General features: G+C 39.7%; 1 protein-coding gene across 7 annotated transcripts in view; it reads right to left on the bottom strand.

Moving 5' to 3' along the window:
* Positions 1–16283, bottom strand: part of NCOA3 (nuclear receptor coactivator 3) — an 83418-nt gene extending 67135 nt beyond the window's left edge. For 3 of the 7 annotated variants that reach the window (XM_080404927.1, XM_080404925.1, XM_080404928.1), the window contains exon 1: positions 15935–16283. The gene's annotated coding sequence lies outside the window, so the exon portion shown is untranslated. Of the gene's footprint in view, positions 1–15271; positions 15877–15934 lie in introns of those variants that run through there. The other 4 variants (XM_080404930.1, XM_080404931.1, XM_080404929.1 and 1 more) reach the window with 3 other exon arrangements.
* Between the last annotated feature and the right edge of the window lie 191 nt (positions 16284–16474).

Genomic DNA, 16474 nt, shown 5'->3' with positions numbered 1-16474 from the left:
TGTGGGTAAAGAGCTTTACAACTTCGGCTTGTTCCGGATGCTTCAAAAAAAAAGTGCCTGTGGTAATTTTTTCTGGAAAACGAGCTGTTTTGGCTGAGCCTACTTGGTATATCCTGTCATAAGAGTTAAAGTTTTAATATCAAAGCTGCTTCATCTGTTCTGCAAAACACACTTAGAACATTGTCTTATGTAACAAATCTCAGTGCAAATTCCTCTAGCTATAAACTAACTGATGATGGTCAATCTTGTGTTAAGAACTCATTGTGCTCCATGCCTCCTCATGGTTCTTGAAAGTAATACTGAAATACACGAGGACATCCTGTGCAACTATACAGCAAAAAGTCCGAGCAGTTTCATAAATCTACAGTTCAGAAGTGAAGCCTTTAATTTAGCACGAATGTGGTAAAAATGCTACCTTAATATACTAGGCAAGTTAGAACAAGCCACTTTTCAGCTGTATTCTTTTGTGGTGTTTTGTGGGTGGGGTTTTGTTTTTGTTTTAGACTAACCAATAGCCCTAGCTGTGTCCTTGTTTCAACTGATATAGCTCAAAGTCTCTCCAGGGCTGTTAGTTACTTTTTTTTTTTCCACTGTTGATGCTGTGGAGCCAGTGTAACTCTAGAAGAGAAACATTCCATTTCATGCAGAGTTTTTTTTGTTGGCAGGGTGGTTTTTTTGTTGTTTTTAACAATAACAGTACATTAAAATCTTTTCTAAATGAATCAATCTGTGGTGAAGTGCCTTGCTAACTTTATTTGGGGAGAAAGAAAAGCCTGGAAGATTTGCAAGTTTTTTATTATTCCAGAAAAAACAAGTTGAGACTGGATTGGACTAAAATTACTAATTACTAAATAAGCAAAGCTCCATAACAGAAGAAATTTTCATGAGAGTGAGTATGACTATAGGAAAGCATCCAACCTTTTGTTCAAAATACTACATTAGAAAGTTGAAGCAGCCTTGTTACTGCAAAGAAAAACTTTTGAAGTGGCTGAGACAATTAGCATAGCTAAACTTTAATCTATTTTGGCTATAACCAGTACATATATTTGGAATAAAACATTGCCACTGTCTAGGATCTTAACTCACCTGGTTTTGTTAAAAGGTATCAATTAGCTGTGTCCACAAGAAATCTGTAACAGCTATGGAAGATCAGACTGTTTCTCTCATGAACTCTTGGACAGTTCTTAAATAGGAATGATACAGCCATGTTTTTCATGGTATTTTAGAGTATAAGGCTGACCCACAAGTCCAGCCTGTTTACTTTTGGAAAATCCTCGAGTGCACATAAAGTCAAATACAAATATTTCTCTCATAGGTGGATAATAATGATATATCCACTCTACAATGATTTCTTTTAATGTCATTTTCACGAATATGACTTAGGTAGCTTTGAAGCTACCTTTTACCAGCAGCGCAGCCAAGGTGTTGCATTCAGCAAGAATTTATTTTACAATCTGGATAAATTTACCCCGGAGCTCAGCACAGGCTCACAGACCAGTGCAACAAGATAGCCATCCCGTCATGGTACAGCTAGGGGATTGCACTGACAGCTTTGGGGTGATAAGCCCGTACCTCAGACTGCAAGCATGTCCCTGTTAATTAGCAATGCAGATACTAGCCCTGTGGCTCAAATTACCTCTTAGTAAATGCTTTCCCATGTACAATTTCTTAGTTGCCTGTGTAAGACTGTTCATTTTGTACACAAGGAAGTGCTTGTATATGCCACTACTTCATATCCTGTGGAAATGCCCTCGAAACCTCTGTTCTGTGGCAGAGATGGAAACTGTTCTTTTGCTATGGCCTCACACTATAGCAATGGATAAATTACAACATGAAAATACTAGCCTGTGTTAAAATTTGAACAGTCTGCTTACTTTGGTGAAAAAGATACAAACACTTAACATGTATGACTCTTAAAGAGCAACCTTAATTAAGGCAGAGTTTTTTCTTAACTCCCTTTTATCCACAGTTCAAATGCATGTATTTTTTCTACCCTCTCGCTACAGTCTAGGCTTGTTTTACTTAGGGTAGAAAGAGACTGGATTACTACTAACCTGATATCCTTAGCTCTCATGTTTTCATTCCCTCAAATATATGTATATCCTGTTCATCTAGAAATAGAAGTACCAGCTCACCCATCATTTCTGTGTGGTACTAGACTAGTAGTACTCCAAGGATGGAGCTCCTTAGGTTCAATAGTAGTTGTCCACGGAACCCACTTGTATAAAAATTCCAACCAATCCCACCTCTCAAAGGTCTTGAAGACAAGACTTAAGTCTTGGTTATGTTTATTTAAAAATAGACATCTCCAAATGCAGTTCTAGAGAATGGCACCAAATCTAGATCACACTATAGGAAGCAATTCCTGGCCCACAACTCCAGAGATGTTAACAGAAATTATTCTCGAGACAACTCGTAAAGTATTTCTTAGTATGAGACAAAAAAATTGTACAGTTGGGAAATAACAACATTCCCCAAACCTACAAACTAACCAGAAGTTAAAAAACAACAGGTGCATGGGGGAGACCAGCTAATAAATGTTTTTGAGAGGAAGCTAGAAGAATTTGGTCTGCTCAGCCTAAAAAGCAAAAGGAGGAGTTAAAGTGCTGTCTGAATAAGTTATGTTTTCAAAACAAAAGCTTACAACTTTTTGAAAGAGGTTTGAGATGTAGTCAGCCATAATATCAACTGCTGAATCTAATGGCTGCTTCTGTTGCTCCTGTACCACTATTTTAGTCCACGAAATGAGGCAAGAGGAAAGAAGAGAAGCAACATTAAATCCAAAAAGGAAAACCAACCAAAAAGCCACATAAAACTAGTCAGGTAACTATCCAAACTAAGGAAATAGCACTTTGTCATTCTAATCAAGTTTTAGTCTAGTGGATTCAACTTTATGCATGTAATATAAAAGAATCTCTTGTAACCTCAAACACAAAGATCCACTTCATGAACAAACCCCTTCTCTAGCCTTATCTCTGAATCACTGTGCATTAGACTGAAAATGCTGCTTGGCGTATTTGACATTCTCTAACTACATCCACAAAGATTTAGGTGTGGGAATGCATCTGGATGTTTCATAAAAGAAGCCCATAAGTATAAGAAACTAAATTCTCAACTCAGCATAAGTTTTCACTATCTCAAGTTTTCACTGGCATAGGCAGTCATTTTTGCCCCATAAACTTCAGGCTTGGTCACTAATTTCAAGTTCTTCAGCTTCTACAGGTTCTATGTTTTTTGTTGTTGTTTTGATTTGCTTTTTAAATAAGAATCTTCACATAATTAATATTAGATTACATACTATTTACATTTCAACTAAAATCTGCCCCTCAATGTTTCTAAGAGCCTTCAAATATCCAACCAATGAATATACAGAGTAATTAAAGAGAATCTCCTTTCCCTCAACCCAAAAATAAAATACTGCTTTGCATCCCTATTGTTGCTTTCTCAAAGCAGAGTGATCATTTCCTGAATTGTTTGGTGTAGGTATTTTGCTTAAGCAGCAAGCACTCCAGGCTACAACTGATGAGTGACCTTGAGACAGCTCTTAGAAGGCAGTTGCCATAGTAACACCACCACAAATGTGGTACATCCTCAGCTGACACCACCAATCTGGTGCAACAGATCCATAATAAGTACATCTACCCTGTATTAGTGTCTCAATATTTAAGGTGGAAGTTACTAGATTATTTTTTTTTTAGAATTATTTCAAAAAACCCTTGTGCTGTGGTAGACACTGAATACTCTGTATGAATAGAAGCAACTAAGGCTATACAAGCCCACATCATGCTAGAGTTAAATAAGGTACCCTAAAATAATGCACTAAAAGTTAAAGCTACTCAGTGTGTTAATCCAGAGAGCAGTCTTTGGTCCAGGAAATGAGTCCACTGAAGAAAACCTTGCAATAGCACACAACTAAGGAAGCTTGTTGTCTTTTCTCAGATCCTCCAATACAAATAAACTTTATGGAGCCCTGCTGCATCAAACAATGCAAAATGCAACCACAATGGATTATTTTTGCATGCCAGGATATTCAGTCTCACCTGTGCAACCTCATCACCTTGAATAAACTTTCAAACCAACTTGACCCTAAGGAATAGTGAAAAAAAACCCTAAGTTTTTTTCTGTACATAGGATGCTGCTAGTTCTTGTGAGTTCTGAAAGAGGAAGAAAAAGGTGAATCATTACAGAAATATCAGTAAAAATGAAATAACTAGCCCTCTTCAATTCTAGGTAACAGAAATGCTCAGTAGAACCATTTCTGTTTAAAGACAATGGACTAATGAACAGTTAATTACAACCTAACAGTCAGACATTAGGAAGTTTACTTTACAATTAAACTGCAGCTTCATGACCCATCTTTTTCTTAAACCATCAGAAAAGGCCCATCATATAAGTTTCATAGTTTGCTGATGTTCAAGAGATTGTATTATAGCTAAAACATTGCTGTATTCTAATCAGAAACAAGAGTTAGGACTGCTTTGCCTCTCATCAAGTCCGCTCACTTCATGGGTTTGCCCTTATCCTAAAGGGAAAATATTTGCTGAACCTTTGTCAGCTAAGAGTTAATTCCAGTTACAAGTACAGTCATATACTTTAAAAAAGGCTTTTGGATACTCCAATGTAAAGAATCTGGTCCAAGTTAATTCAGTCAGTCAAGTACCTGTCCTGAAACCTGGCTGAGGAGGCCCTGCATCCATAACTGCAGCCTAAAGATAGAAAACAGAAAAAAAAGTTCCCAGATAATACTAAGCAGACATTCAACAGGGCCCTAAATCCAAAAAACAATAAAAGTATTTTGGCAACCGTGTGTCATAGTACAATTACCAACCAAAAGGGTTCAGCTGTGTTGCTTCTGGAGGTCTGGAAAGACTGCCACCTTGGCTCAAAAAAGTATTGAGACTGATGATCCTGTTGATTACTGCTATGTGCCACCCTTCCCACTTCCATCACTTCTGTGAAGTTGCAGGTAAGATGGCTATATTCTAAATTGACCTATGTCCTATCAATCTGTATACAGGCATTGACAGATTCCTTTTGAACAAGTGTTCATATAAACATCGAGTATGTTTCTATTTAGAAATAGATTCCTATAGTAAACATACTTTCATCAGAGTACAATAATTTGTCTTCAGCTTTGCATGTAATTGTTTATTTTGTCCTAGCTGTGCAGGTTATGTTAAGAGGTTAAGTCTAATCCTACAGTCCTGTTAAAAATCTTTCAACCCTTGACCCAACAGCTTGGGGGTACTGATCTTCTGAGTCTCTACAGATGTTATCCATTTGATAGATTAATTCTACCCCAAAATAGAATTATTGCAGTAGTTACCCCTTTCAGCAAGTTATTTTGCTTAGCAATATGTATATGCACTACAGTAGTAACAAATACACATTAAATATTTGCAGGTTTCTCAACATCAGTTTTCAGAACAGCACTCAATATACCTACTTAATCCCTATTGACTTAAGTGAAATTAGTTTTCCAGTGCAGATACAATAGGTAAGGAACTACCAGTAATAATACATAATTACTAACTCCACCAACTCTTTCTAGTTACAACCCCAGGGTAGACAAAGGGTGCTGAATTTCTCCAACACCCAGGTAGTACCTGAATCTCTCTTTTATAATACATTTGTTTCTGAAAACAATGTTTTACAGCAACTCCATCCAGTTTATGTTTTGATAGAGCTGCTCTAGTCCCACCCGACCCATTCCCTTGCACTAGTACTGGTGTTTGTGCAACTAGGAGTGAACTGACAGCCAGACATTGTCTAGGTGGTTTTGTTTGGTTTTGGGGTTCAGGATTTTTTGTTGGCAGGAAGGAGGGAATGGACAATTTTGAGTTAAAACTGTTTGCTGACTGCAAGGGGCTCAGTCCCAGAGCAAGGGGAGGAGAGGTAACAGGAAGGATGCACAATAGCCCTGACTTGGCCTGAGACATGCAAATGTGTACCACGCTGCCTTGGAAAGAGTATTCCACAGAAATGCATTTAAAGTGCTCTGGGTTTATATTTTCAATTAGTACTGGAAAGAAATCAGTCTGTTGAGATGTTGCTTGCTTTTTGCACAATATACCACCTTAGCTCCCACCCCAGCATTTAAGTAAAGAAAAAACAAACCTCAACCCATTATATAAAGGATTCTTTAGGCCCTCATCCAAAAGAGCATAAGTCAACAATGAATATCTGTAGTGACAGAAAGACAAGGCACATTCAAAGTAGAGTCCTCTAGATCTTGGAGAAAGGTCAGGGAGCCATTTGGTAAACAAGAACTTCTTAAACAGAAAAGAGCTTCCAGGTAGACAAATGAGGCTGAACCTGCAGATCACTTCAGTTTGATTTTCACCAGTGTAGCTGAAGCTACAATAATTTTATAAATAACCATTAAATAGGTTTTAAAGTTAACTACTTTAAAAATGAATATGATTAGAACAGGATATGTTTCCTAATGTCTTTCTTCCTTTAGTATATGACAATTAAGACTTCTAGCAACATACAGTCCTTATTGGAAATGTTAGTCTAGAATTAATATCTGAAGCAAAAAGAGACAGACCATCACCTGGCAGTAATCATCTAGTAATAGTAACTGTTAAACTGTAAACCAAGAAAGTGAAGGCAAGATTAATATGATCGGTAGTTGGTAACCAGCATGGGAGTGGTTTATGGACGTTCTTGCAAGTAAGAACTTTTTTTCTTGACAATTCATTTTCAGGGAGCATTTGCTCATCAAGTAGCTTGAAGTTTCCATCAGAATGAGACTTCTAACTGAAATTCCAGCAATATAAGCATGCCTGCATGTTATTAAAGGAAATAGTGGAAAATTTCACAGGCTGACATCCAGAATGTCTGCGGTTCCTTTTCATATTTCTCTCTTCTTGCAAAGCTGTTACTAGACCAGAACTTAAAATCTTTTTTTTGGGGGGTTGGTTTTTTTGTTTTGTTTTTGTGAAGCTTGGAAATTTCCACTGCTTGAAAAGATTTTTAAAAAGCTTACTCAAACGTACAGCTCAAACTACCTTACAGTTCTGCCCAGACAGAATCTTTAGTTTAAGCAAAATTTCATCACTATAAAGCACTACTAGGATGTGGAAGGAAAAAAAACATTGCTCATATACCAAAAACATTGCTTGGCCCATCTGAAATATTATCATACTACATATTCATCTCTTGACAGAGGTCATCTGAGGTCCAGCCACAAACAGATGGGTAAGAGAAGATGAAGCAACTGTGTAGCTGTACATTTGAACAAAAAAATAAACTGGATGGCAATGCAAGCTATTCTGTCCCTATCAAGAGATGGCTCTCCTTGAATTTCCTCAAATCTCCGCTCATTTTACCTCTCACTGGATCCCACTTATCATCCCTACTACCTTCTTATGATCTCTAGCACAGCAAATAGAAGTCTGGCAAGTTTGCTAGCACCAGTTCTACACCTCACCTCTACATGTCTTGTTTATGAGCTATGAACATGCATCACCAAAATATTAGGGGGTTCAACAGAAGACCCACAGGTGTAATACAGGAGTCTTCAAAAGCTACTCCAGACAGCACAGACACTTTCTTTCCTCAGTTTTCTGTGCACTGATCAAAAGAACTGCTTTCCTTTTAAGGGGGGATCAAATGGACATTCTAGGTTAACAGAGGTGCTGGTTTTGTTCCATTTTAATCAAGAGAACAATCTGCAGATTAAGTACTCTTGCTTTGGTTGCCTTCAGAGCTATGTTGCTTCAGAGCTTCAGACTAGATAAATACTTTATTGACTAAGAAGGGATTCTATCAATTACTGCCTAAAAATGTTATTTCCCATTCAGAGATTTTAATGGGAAAATAAAACTTTCAAATAAGGAAACGTAAGTTACTTACCAAGCAAAACCAATGCACATGCCAGCACATGACATGTAAGTGGTACGCAACCAAGAAAGATACTTTTAAAGTGTCTTGAATCCATGTGTTCTTTTACATTTTCTTGTTTAAAAGGCTACCACAAAATTATGCTTAAATGAGAAGTACAGCAGACTAAGACTTATTCATCAATGACCTGAATGAAGGGACAAAGCATACCCTCAGCAAGTTTGCTGATGGTGCAGAACTGGGAGGAGTGGCTGATACACCAGATGGCTGCACTGCCATTCAGTGAGACCTGGACAGGCCAGAAAGTTTGGGAGGGAGAGGAACCTAATGAAGTTCAACAAAGGCAAGCATAGGGTCCTGCACCTAGGGAGGAATAACCCCACACACAGGTACAGCCTAGGGGCTGACCTGCTGGCAGGCAGCTGTGCAGAGAAGTACAAAAGACAATGCTTCGCAACATAAGCTGTAATTCCCTACTTCCACCTAACTCTTTAACCCAGCCTTTAAGGAGGGAAAAAAATACTGTTAATGTAGGGGAAGAGGTCTGAAAAGTCTATTCCAAGTCACTGGCAAACAAGTAATTGCAAATTTCTGTTTTAAATCATCTCCTTAACATGTAAGCTGCTAAGAATGAATAACCATTTTGAAGTCATAGTTGTGACTAAGAGGAACAAATTACTTTTTGAACTTTTACTACTACTTCCATAAACTTCCAAGAAACAATACAGCACTTTTACATACTGACTCTGTGTGTGTGTGTGCACACGCACCTGTATGTGTACACTCTCAACAGTCGCCTAAGAAGTTTTAGAAAAAGTTTATCCAAGTAGACTACATTAACTGCTACCCACTCACACACATAGTAGCAAACAGCACTGAGCACAGATGTTTCCCTTTTCCTGGGACTCACTAGCCTCCAGAGAACGTGATCAATACACAGCTGAGGCGTTTAATAAAAATCAACAACATTAAGACATTAATACACTCCATAGGGCAATCAGCAAGGTGTCAGAATGTCTATTTGAGTGCACAAGGTAGAAACAGGGGAATGCTATCTTTGCTATAGGTTTTTGTTCTGCACCAGTCCGAAGGACTCAAAACTGCCCTTTAATTGACTTCTGAACAATAAAAAGTTACTTCACAGTACTGGAGTAGAGAAGGTGCATCTCATGTTTTTATTATTATTATTTTTAAGTAAATTGCTTACTTCTGCCTTCTGCTTAACCCTTGCATTAACAGATAGAGCAACAAACTCCCTGCTCCATTACCTGTTCTATCACTTCAGGATGTTTCAGTGAGGCAGAGCATTCTGTTATTAGATATAAGGTAACCATAAAGAAAATACAGTACGTACAGCAACACCACCAAATTGTTATATTTTCCTAAGTGTGCATGGATAAGAAGTTCTAACTGCATTTTATTAGAGACTTCCCAGAAGAATAATTTCCTCACATTCATGCTAACTAAGAAAGCATCTGAAAGACATTTATGATTTCCAGGATCATTCATATAAGAGTTAACCAGAAGCTGATTGATGTACTTCAAGCAAATCTGTTCATAAGTAATTTTATAACCAAACTTTTCATGTTGAATCAACACTGGAAGCTGGATTTGACTTCACACCATTATCTATATGTAAATGACTCAGCTGATCAATATTTGGCAATGGGAACTAACAAAAAAACATTAAACCCATGCAGTCTAGAAAGGTTCCTTTCTAGACCTACAGCAATAAAAATCTTTTAAGAAGAACAATAAGCAGTCTAAAAGAAAAAAGTGAACTACTGCTTATGCAACTCAAGAAAGGAGCTCACCTATATACCAGAGATATTTTCCTCACAAGATTTTTAAAGTTACATTTCACTCATTTACACAGAAATAGTAAAATAGCACCCTTAGAGCTTACTACTCATTTGCTTATATAAGATAGAAATAGCTGCTTAGTCTTATGCTACACCACTTCATACCTTGTGCTCTAGCTAGACCTAAGAGCAGTAACAGACCTGCCTAAGTCTTAGAAAAACAAAAATTCAGAGGCTTTCCAGAAAAAAAAAACCAAACCCCATACATCACTAGTGTAAGCTTCCATTCCTTCGTCATTCTTTGGCACAGTGAAACATCAGAAATACTTCAACTATTTTTCAGATTTCTTCCTAAGTTTATGTTCTTTTTATGTCTTTAATGAAAAGATGAGTCCAAAACAGCGCATACAAACTACAACAGTAGTTTTGCAGTGGCTGGTGCCTGTAAGCCAGATTTGCGTTGTCCTTGCAGAACAAGTATATTTACCTATTCACTTTTTGCAGTTCAGAAAAACATGGGATAAGCAGCAGCGTGCTTGATTTTACCATGCAACCCATTACTAACAGATTTCAATATTACACCATCTGGTAGACTGGGAACATTATCAACAAGTTATAGCTTAAAAAAAAAACAGAACAACACACAGAAACACAAATTCTCAAGTTTGTTACAACAGTTATGAAAGTTCAGGCTTCTAGAAAAACAAAGAGTTTGAAACCTCCATTTTGGTTTTAAAAGAATTGAGAACTGGGGGGTGGCGGATTAACCCGCAAGAATTGGGGGGTGGGAGTTGTATTTTATATCTCCACCAACTCCTCCCTCAGGGGCTTGATATCTCATGACTTAATATTGTGAAAGCCTAGAAGGGACAGCATAGCTTGTATTTTAATGCATTACCTGAAACCATTGAGTTAAAGTTATGATACAGTCAGTATATTTAACATAATGGTTTCATTGTGAAAAAAAGCTGCTAAGAAGTTTCCCATTAAGCATTATGACAGATCCTTTGTCTTAAAGCTCTTATCCTCCCTCTTCATTAGGTAAAGATAACAACCATTAGACACTACTAAAATTGTTTATAAAAGCATACTATATGATCTGGAATAAAGAGTTATTTTTCCTTTAAAGTTCAAAATCACCTGTTAATGAGGGTAAAGAAGGAAATACATTTAGCACATCGACAGTCATATACATGATCTCCTCTTACCTCCAAGAAAAGATTTATTTAATACAGCATCACATGATATCATCACAACTATACCTGACTTGGTTCAGTAACAGGAAGAGAGATGCTTCCCTAGACACAGCGTGGTGACACTGAAGTCTTGTCTAGCTTGTGATCAACTACAAAGATAAATGGGTGATCTAGGACACTTGGAAGGAGTGCAACATATGAATTAACAGTTTTGCTACAGTTGCCTTAGGGAAAAAAAAAGGTACTGCATCAGTTCTGTTGCACTCATGACCCAGACAAACACTGGCATTGTAAAGGAATGCTTAAGTGAACTGGGTAAGCTTTCAAGCAAGCCTTTGACAATTGTTTTGAACACACATGCTGATCTGCTTTATTCTATGCTGGGAAAGTGGCAGGCAAAAATACCTAATCTGGAAGTTGTTTTCTTCAGCAAAGACAACTGGCAAATACTCTTTAGACAACAGATTTTGGCTTGTTTTTCCCTAGTCTGGGTAGTTTTCCTAAGAATAATTTTTTCTTCCCTTTCCCACATTCACTAACTGCTCTTCTGCATGTATTTCTAACTAGAGTAAGACCCAGGTTAATGAAGATATTAGAATTTCCATTAGAAACAATTTAAGAATTGTATTTGTTGAACGTAACAGTCCACACAATCTTTGATACTTGTAGTGTCATTCAAAACCATGTTTGTATGGCCTAATCATAAATACTCTGGAAAATGTAATTTTTACCATTTGTGTTTGCTGAGAGAAATCTACTGGAATCACAGAAGACAAGGTATCTCGTTCTATTTCACCTCACCTAAAAGTTCACAAGAAAAAGCACGCGTGTAGCCCTGTGAAGGTGTTAGGCAAACAAAGCAAATCCCAAAGAGCAAGTTTCATCAATACATTAAATAGCCTCACAGTCTCTGAGACTAGGGAGATAAAAGGTACTTCTGCTTTTTCTTTCTGCCCTGTCCTACTCAGTCCCCCTCCTACCTGCCAAGGGAGGGGGGGGGGTGGGGAAAGATATGTGTTAGGCTCAACTACCCAAACGAAACATTATATTGATAATACTTTCAGCCACGCAACCTGTTTTGCTGTTGCCTCTGAAAAACCAGACAACTGATTTTCTCACATACAGCAGAGAACAGAAGAAGGGGGAAAACATTTTTTTTTTTCAGAAGTCACATACAGAATATTCCATGCAACTACATAGATAAACCCACCTTGAAAACGTGCCTCTAAAAGGCCTTCTGGGTATGCCTGTGATATTAGATTATCTCATTCCATGGCTCTGACACATTTTGACATGCACAGAAACGTGGAAACAGCGAAGAGTTCAGGCTTTGTGACAAAGTGTCATACTCAACCAAGGCTAATTCAGGTGCTAGTTATTATGGCTAGCAGTGTAACAGTTTTATTGTTCTGCAGCCTTCCTCTTCTCCCTCCTCTCCCATTTTCAGGTGCACCTGATAAATCAGGGCAAAACTGCTATGCAGTTCAGCCATATGTGTAACAACTTCGATGATTGCTTGCCCTGACCTAACAATTTCAACATGTTCTGCGTAATTTTTACAGTGTTTTAAGATTTCTAGAACAACCTCATCCATGAAATGCAGTTGTTATGGTTTTAGACTTCAAGTTATGCTAGTAATCTTCCAAAAAGAACTCAACAATAGTAAGAAAGCCTCTAAAATTTCCAATAGGGCAATGATGCATAACCTAACAAAGAAAGTTAGACAAACAGTTTGACTACACCTGACCTAACATACTCACATTTAACAGTAAAGGTGACAAAGTCAGGGGTGGGGCTGTGGAGGTGGGAACGTGACCAAAATGAAATCAAAGCAAAAAAAAACAACAACTCCCACACACAAACCACACAAAGTCAGGGAACACTTAACAGTAGTTAGATACCTGTAGAGCTGACTCTTCAAGTATATTGCAAAAGCAGTCACAACCTTAGCAGTAAGAGACTTACACCATATCCTAAGCTCAGCAGCAGCAGTAACAAGCCTGACTTTCTAGAGCCTAAGGAAAATGAGCAGTAAAACCAATGGAGGCCCCCTTGCCCTCTTCTCCCTGTCATTTAAATAGCATGCTGTCTTAAGCAAGTGCCTTTTTCTTACCTCTGTACAGTGTCAGAAATGCAGCCAGCTCTAGACAACATAAAAGAAAAATGTGCATCTACATCTAAAAGCATAAAACCTCACCAACAATAATTCCAGATACTGCACACGAAATACTAAAAATCCCTCATGCAATTGTGTTTGGAGGCAAGGTAATTTTCTTCCACTGCAAAGAAAATAAGCTTATTGATAACTGTCAACTGTAAGTCATCAATTAAATTAAAGGCATTATTAAAGTAATAGGGTCCATCTGAAGTATACCTACCATTTACATGGGGTAAAAAAAATTTCATGTATCTTCCCTTAAATGCAGCATATAAAAATCCAAGTGGAAGTAGAATCCATAGCAGATTTAAATCAGTATCAGTAAAATTCAATCACAATTGCCTCTTTCCTAATACACTACATTTAGAAACATCAATAGATCTTGTCAGAGAAAAAAGCACACAAGCATGCTGCCCCAGCAGTCAGGTTTAGATATTTTTCACCACCCTCTCATGTCCTTGGCATAGAGAACACTACTCCTCCCCTCCCCTCCATTTTTTAGTATAAAAACAAGTCAGAAGAATATTTAAGATATTTCTGAACACTCAAAATCAAAAACCTTCCATGAATATAATGCAGAATCTCCTGTATCCTACAGTCATTCAAGATCACCTCTTCGAGGGAGGCTCATTTAAATGCAGTTGAAGCAACCTCCAGTGTCAGACTGTAGTGTCCAATATCATTTTACATGCTACCAATGGCTTGATTTTGCAGACAAACATAACCTAGACACCACTTCATTCTCAGGGTTCTTTAAAAAAGAAAAAAAAAGACGACACCCTTTTCTAGGCAACTGTAACACAGAAATTAATCTTGAAGGTTTTGACTGTGATTTCTTGTCTATTATTAATGAAAAAAAGCCCATGATCAAAAGATCATGTTCTATTGTAAAATAGATTTCCTTCTCCTTCCTATTCTGAATTTTGTCTCAACTATACATTAGTCTCAGTGATACTATGCAAAGAATTGATAAGCAGACAATGCAAACTTCCAAGTTAATAAATTCAAAGCCCAGGTGAATAGGGGTTTCAAATGAAGAATTAAAAAAAAAAAAACAAAAAAAAACAAACCACACAAAACACCAAACCCAAACCCCACACAACTCATATGCTAAATAAAAGCTGACTGGAAACAGCACACTGTCATCAGGAACGGTACTTAAAGCGAGCCTGAATACTGGGTTTATTCTGTCTGCTATCACTTCCTCTATTTCCCAACCTCTATCTTCATATCACAGCAGCAAATCCACTGGTACTAATTAAAAAATAAAAAAATTAAAAAATAGTAGTACTAACAGAGTTGAATGAAATTCTGAACAACAGTCAGTTAAACAGCCCATTACAACAACTGCTAAGAGTATATACAATTACTGTATGTTATCATGCAGTCTAGTTAAAACAAACAAACAAACAACACACACACACAAAAAAAAAACACCAAAAAAGCCCAAAACCACAACCCGCAATTTTGTCCGTTTCCTCTAAACCCAAGCTCTTGTGCTGGGGCTTTCACTCCGACACTATTTGTAATTATGAAGCTATCTTGTATATATATTTAGCACATACACATCTTTGTCTCATGTGTAGCAGCTCATTATAAGTCCAAAATATTACATGAGAAAATATTTATTTTTTAAATAGCGATGACAGAATTTTAAGCTTATTTTGTGTCCATTTTAACTGTATTATAGACACCACATAGCTAGACAATACTGTCTCTCACACTTCCAGACCTGCTTCAGTTTTTTCTTGTTACTCCAGATAGAATCCAACATAATATTTTCTGTCAACTTTCAGATAAACGAATTAAAGGCAGAATCAGATATTTTTTTTCTTAATAGGTTAAAGAGCAAGGAGGTACTACCTGATTAGAAGAGACTGATTTAAAACTGTGCTCACTGGATGAGCTGACAAAGTGGGAAGCTCCTTTTTTGAAAGGAAACCTGACTGTGCTTAAGAGTAGGAGCAGAAACCACAAACAACCAACTTTAGCATCAAACAAAGAGGACTCTGGGAATTATGTCAACCTCAGACAAAATCCCCACCCATATTCACCCCATTTATACCCCAGAACGAGTAACACCTACAATGGTATTCTCCTAGTGACCTCAGGAGAAAATAATTATTTCTCGTCTCCATCCCCGAACGGCACAGTTTCATTGCAGCTGTGAGGCAAAAATGGGTAAGAGGCATGGAAATTAAGCTTTTATTTGCAGTATTTCTCATCGCTTGTTACCGGAGACAAGAGAAGTCACCTCTGAAACTTACCGAGGCTACAGGATGATCAGCAGGAGAATGCAGATATGAAGGTCTCTGGAACCGCCTCAGTATCAGATAAACCCGGCCGAACGGCAGATGGGGCCATTCCAGCCCAGGTATTTCACCCCGCGCAGCCTCGGCGCGGCTGAGGAGCCTGAGGCTCAGGCGGTTCTAAAGGCAAATCCACAGCGACCCCCGGTCCCGCCGCTCCATGAGGGACCTCCACCCGAACTCGCCCTGCTCAGATCCGCGCCGCCCCGCGTACGGGCAGCCTTAGCTCCACGCCAGGCGCCCACCGCCCCCTCAGGAATAACTACACTCCCCCGTCTAACTACACTCAGCGCTAAAGTTACAATGGTTAGAAAGAGGTAACGGCGTTTACGCGCTGCCCCGGGAATCCCCTCATCCCCAGCCCTGGGATTGCTCCTCACACACAACCCGCCCGCGCTCCCCGCCCGCCTCCCCTCAGGGAGGCACATCCATATTGGGGAGGGGGGCGAGCGGGAGAGGAGAGAGCCGCCCCTCAGGGCCAGCCCCAGGCTGCTCCCGTCCCCGGCGAGGGGCAGCCCTCCCTCACCCATCCCAGTCCCACCCCAGCGCCAGAAGCTGGGGAACACGAGCGCGAACTCTCCTCCCTCCACTCGCTGCTCCCTCCCTCCAAACCCCACTCACCTGGGAAAGGAGCCAAGGCTCGGCTACGTCTCCTTCTCCCCGTCTCCCCCACACTCAACCTCTCGCCGCCATTTTCCTCGCTGCCTAGATTTAAATAGGAACCAGCCTCCCCGAGAGGAGCCACCGGGCGGCGCGAGGCACGGTGGGACCTGTAGTACGGCCCTGCGCGGGCGCTCACGGGACCCGCTCCCGCCCCGCGCGGGGCATCACGGCACTTGCAGTTCCCGCCCGGCCGCGGCCGCTTGCTCCGCCACCGCTCCCAGCGGCCCCTGCGGGGCGGGGCCCCGTCCGCTTCCCGCGCCGCGGCCCGGTCCCGCCGCTCCCCTGCAGATCCCGGGGGAAGCTCCAGCGCCAGGCACCGCAGGCATGCGTGCCCCCCCGCCGGTGAAACGCGAGGTGGGCAATCGCCGTGCCCGGTATCAGCGCTGCCGCCGGGCGGGGGCCACGGAGTCGCAGTACGGTGCTTGTAACGGAGGGGGTTGTGTGCACGGCGGGTTGAAGGACGCCGGGGTGCCTGCCCTGCACACAGCGCCGCGGGGA

This window comes from Falco punctatus (genome assembly GCF_963210335.1).
Source record: "Falco punctatus genome assembly, chromosome: 10".
In the NCBI taxonomy this organism is placed as follows: domain Eukaryota; kingdom Metazoa; phylum Chordata; class Aves; order Falconiformes; family Falconidae; genus Falco; species Falco punctatus.
This window is presented reverse-complemented; position numbering and strand designations above follow the sequence as displayed.